A 4,943-nucleotide genomic window follows, 5' to 3' on the forward strand; every position below is an offset into this window, starting at 1 on the left:
GTCAGTGCTGGACCTGGAGTCAGAAAGACCAGAGTTCAAATATGACTTCAGACACTTACTAGTTGTGTGACTCTGGGCAAGACTCTCAAGTTTTATTTGTCTCAGTTATCTCAGAAATGAAAAGGGGACAATAATAGCAGTCATCTTTCAGAGATGCTGTGAGCATAAGATGAGATAATATTGTAAAAAATGCATAACGTTTTGCCTATCCCAGTGGGTACACTTCTCTGCAGAGGGGAAAAATGTAGGTTTCCTTATCAATTATCCAGGATTATTCATTGCAATCTATTAATTTCTTTTTGGTGTTATTTATATTATTGTACACATTATTCATTCAGTTCTGCTTTTTCAGTTGGCATCAGGAAGTAATCTTTCCATGTTCCTCAGAATTTCTTATATTTTTCAATTCTTTAATGATATAATAATACAGCATTACATTCATCTGTCACAATTCATTCATTCTCCAATTGATAGGCCTCCCACTTAGTTTCCAGTGTTCTTTTGATCACCACAAATAATAACTCATATTTAAGTAATAATTTTCCTTACGGTAACTCTTTGAGGCAGGTAGAACAAGTATTGGAAAATGAGATTCAGTGATATTTACTCTTTGTCATGAAGTTAAGAATTGATATGACTCCCAGTTTTTTAAATAAGAGTTCAGTTTCCATTCTTCAAAACAGTTTCCATTTTTCAAGACATTCTATTTTTCTTAATCTGGGATCTGCAAATTTAGTTTCCAAAATTATATATTTTTAATATTTATGTTCCAAAATAATTGATCTCACCTGTAATGATATGAATTTTATTTTATCTATTTAAAAATTATTATTATCATTATTTATTTACAGGGGAGAGTGGGAACTCAGTCTTCCACTACCACAAATTATATAGTCAAGTTTCCCACATTTGGAGAAATTGCAGGGGTCAGCCCATTCAAAATGCAATGGATAAGCCTCACCCTGGGGAAACTATCTTCGTGATCATGGAATCACCCCTGCCAGGTAGGTTCTACTCCTTTGTATTAGATCTCTAGGTCATCTCGGCCCTGGTAAGTGTACTTTCCCTCACACTCCTATATTCCCCTTTCCACAAAAGCAACTTGGATTGCTAATTATGGAGAAGCAAAATGCAGAGACCCAAATCACAGAGTTCGGGGTCTGTTTGTTTAATTTGTGAATTTTCATAATTATTTTGACTAAAAATAGCTCTCTTCTGATAGCTAGACCACTTGTTTCCCAGCAACATTCAAATGAAAGTCCAATTATCCCTAATCCCCTGGGAAAGATTATTGTTCTAGGTCATGTAATATCTCATGCAACAAATGATTTGAAGTATTTTACAGAGGGAGAACTAAATTACAGAAAACATATTTACTGGGATTTGTAGGCTTCAAATTTATTCCTCAAGGGAATTGAAAAGAGCTATCTCCAGATTTAAGATTACCTCAACCTAGACTCAATTAGCTTGGTTTTCTTTTAATATTTAGAGTCTGAAAGAAGAGCAGCACTGTGCCCAAAGTTCTCTGAGTAGAAGCAATTGGATGTTCATTAAATATCTTAGTTTTTAAAATCTTTATTGTATGTTTCTTGTAGAACCAAAGTTTAATGGGTTATGGGCCTCATAGGTATCTTATCCAATCTAGATTCTTCTTGAAAAGATTATCCTTTGCAACTCCTCTCAGCAGTCAGAGAGCTAGGACAACCCTATTAGACTGGCTATTGACAATGCTATCCCTTTCCAGAGGAAGAAAAACAAAACAAAACAAAACAAAACAAAACAAAACAAAACAAAACAAAACAAAAACCCTTCAGAATCTGAATGAATACTACATTCATTTTTTAAAAATTTCTCTTATGTATTTCTTTCTTTTCTCTTTTTTTTAGGGTTTTTTTTTGCAAGGCAATGGGGTTAAGTGGCTTGCCCAAGGCCACACAGCTAGGTAATTATTAAGTGTCTGAGACCGGATTTGAACCCAGGTACTCCTGACTCCAGGGCTGGTGCTTTATCCACTGCACCACCTAGCTGCCCCCCTTTCTTTTCTCTTAATCCTAATTCCTCATACTGAAAAATGACTAATCTGTAAATTTGTTAAACAGAAATGTGTTTGCATTGCCACTGAGGGAAGGTGGGTGGGAAGGGAGGTGGAAAACTTTTTTTAAAAAGATTATTCTCTTTAAATGTTAACTTTTATGTAAGTCTACTAGTCTTGTTATTTGGCAAGTATTATAGAAAAGAACTATTTTTCTGAAATGTATGACTATGATGACAGTATGAGTTACCTCACATTTTAGAAAATAAATATTTTAACATGAACGTCCTCCTTGTATTATATATTAGGCTAACATTTTAAATTCACAAATCAAAATAAATGTAGAGAGAGCTGACCTTGAAGTTAGAATAGCATAAATTAGTCTCTCTTGGGACACATACTAGTTATATAACCCTGGGCAAGTTGTTTAACGTCTCAGTGTTCTAGTCAACCAAGACTATAAATTGCAGAGAAGATACTGGCCTGCATTGGTAGAAGCAACTCATTGAAATCAGTTCCTATTTTGGTCCAGTCACTATCTTTAAGTTGATTTATTCTTTCTATATTTGTTCATCTAATTTTCAAAAATCTTAAACCGATGATGATGATAAACATATACCATATAATAATAATAATAAGAACAACAATAATGCTTGTCCAGTGTGAGTTCTCCATAAAGTAGTTTTTTTGGAAAGCATGCATCTGGCATTCTAACAAGTGTCCAGCCCATCATAGTTGCACTCTCTGTAGTAATGTTGGAATGCTGGGCAGTTTAGTTTGAGAAAGGACCTCAGTGTCTGGTATCTTCTCCAGCTAGGTGATCTTCAGAATCTTCCTAAGACAATTTAAATGGAAGCGATTCAGTTTCCTGACATGGACCTGGTAGACTGTCCAGTCTTCACAGGCATGTAGCAATGAGGCCAGCACAACAACTCTGTAGACCTCCAGTTTGGTATCAGTCTAGAACTCTTCTCTCCCACACTTTCTTTCAGAGCCTCCAAAATACTCAGCTAGCTCTGACAATGTGTGTGTCAACCTCATTGTCAATGTGAACCTCCTTGGAAAGAACACTGCCAAGGTTAGTGAACTTCTCCACAGAACTCAACTTATCCATTTTCTGCAATCAGTGGTTCCACGTATGGATGGTGTGGTGCTGGCTGATGGAATACCTGGGTTTTTTTGGTGATAATTGTTAGACCAAAATTATCACCAGCAGTGAGGGTATACTTTGTAGCATCTCAGCCTCAGAGGCTGCATTGAGGGCACAATCATCTGCAAACAGAAGATCATGCACCAACACTCCCTCCTTGGTTTATAATCTTTTCAAGTTGAAGAACTTGCCATCAGTGTGTTAATTGACTTTAAGGTCATGTTCATCCTCAGTGAAGGCATTTGATAACATGGCTTAAAATATCATGCTAAAATGTTTGGGAGCAAGGACACATCTTTGTTTCACTCCATCGTCCACTAGTTTGAGAGCATCATCCAAACCCAGACACACCATCATGAAAGCAATGTATAATACTAATGAATTTCTCCCAGCAACCAAATTTTAACATAATTTTCCATAAACCCTCATGACTGATGGTATCAAAGGCCTTGGTCAGATCCACAAATGTTGTATACAGACCTCTCTTCTGCTCCTGGCAGTTTTCCTGGAGTGTCAGGCAGCAAACACCATAATTACTGTTCCTCAACCCTTTCTGAAGTCACACTGGTGCTAATGGAAGTGACCATCTTCCAGGTGAAGGATCACTTTATTGAGAAGAACATTGGCAGGAATCTTCCCAGCAATGACTAATAGAAAAATCATCCCAGTGATTATCACAGAACAGTCTATTCCCTTTACCTTTATAGAGATGGATGATGGAGGCATTCTTGAATTCTTGGGGGGGAAATTTCAGTCAGTTTTTGTATGAACAATGGACCCCCCCATCTTGTAGATCTCAGCTGGACTAGAATCAGCACCAAGTGCTTTGCTACTTGAAAGGAGCCTGGTGGCATTTAAAACCTCTACTTCAGTTGGAACTTCAGCTAGAGACTATTTCCATATTAGTCATGTAGTGAAAGAGGAATTAGAATTAAGGGGTAAAAAAAAAAACATGAGAAAAAAAGAACATTTCATTCACATTTACAGTTTTGATTACTAACTCTGTATTTCCCTTCATGCAATCTTCCCCCTTTTATACTTTTCTTTCCTTGCCCCTTATCCCTCCTAACACTTTCCATCTTCCTTTTATCAGTTCCTTCTTTTCCTTTCTTTCCCCTTGCCTTCCTATTTCCCTGGGGGTTAGGATAAATTTCAAACCCAGTTGGGTATATATATTATTCACTCTTTGGATCAAATCTGTTGAGAGTAAGATTACTCAGCGCTCACTCCCTCCCTCCTTTCCCTCTACTTTAATAGGTCTTTGTGCCTCTTTATGAGGTGTTATCCTCTAATGCTTCTTTTCATCCCTGGATTGTTTTAAACCTACCTCATTACCCATAACTTCTATCAAGATATACTCCTTTTATCTATACTGACAGAAGTACAATTCTCAGGGATTGATTAATTGATTTAAGAGTTATAAGCAACATTTCCTCATAATTAATATCTACATACAGCTTCTGTCCAAGTTTACTTTTCTCAACTGTCTCACTAGAAATACAATTCTCAAGAGCCAAAAACATCATCAAAATATAATAAATTTTTATCACACTTTCTTTCCAAGTACCCTCTTTAGAAAGATAATCTTCATGAATTAAAATATCATAAAAGCAAAGTCTAAATATTTCATTTCATTTATATTAAAAGAAATGATTTTTTCAAGAATTAACTAACATTGCCCCCCCCATTTACCTTTTCACACATCTCTAAGTTTTGCATTCAATCAAATTCTCTGTTCAATTCTGATCTTTGTGGAAAGGC

At 36.1% G+C, this 4,943-nt stretch overlaps 1 non-coding gene across 1 annotated transcript; it reads right to left on the reverse strand.

The window, feature by feature from the left end:
- Positions 1-850: 850 nt before the first annotated feature.
- On the reverse strand, positions 851-1,012 carry LOC141510604 (U1 spliceosomal RNA). The gene has a single exon (XR_012475053.1). It is a non-coding gene; the product is annotated as a U1 spliceosomal RNA (small nuclear RNA).
- Positions 1,013-4,943: the final 3,931 nt, after the last annotated feature.

This window comes from Macrotis lagotis, chromosome 1 (assembly GCF_037893015.1).
Source record: "Macrotis lagotis isolate mMagLag1 chromosome 1, bilby.v1.9.chrom.fasta, whole genome shotgun sequence".
Classification (NCBI taxonomy): Eukaryota; Metazoa; Chordata; class Mammalia; order Peramelemorphia; family Peramelidae; genus Macrotis; species Macrotis lagotis.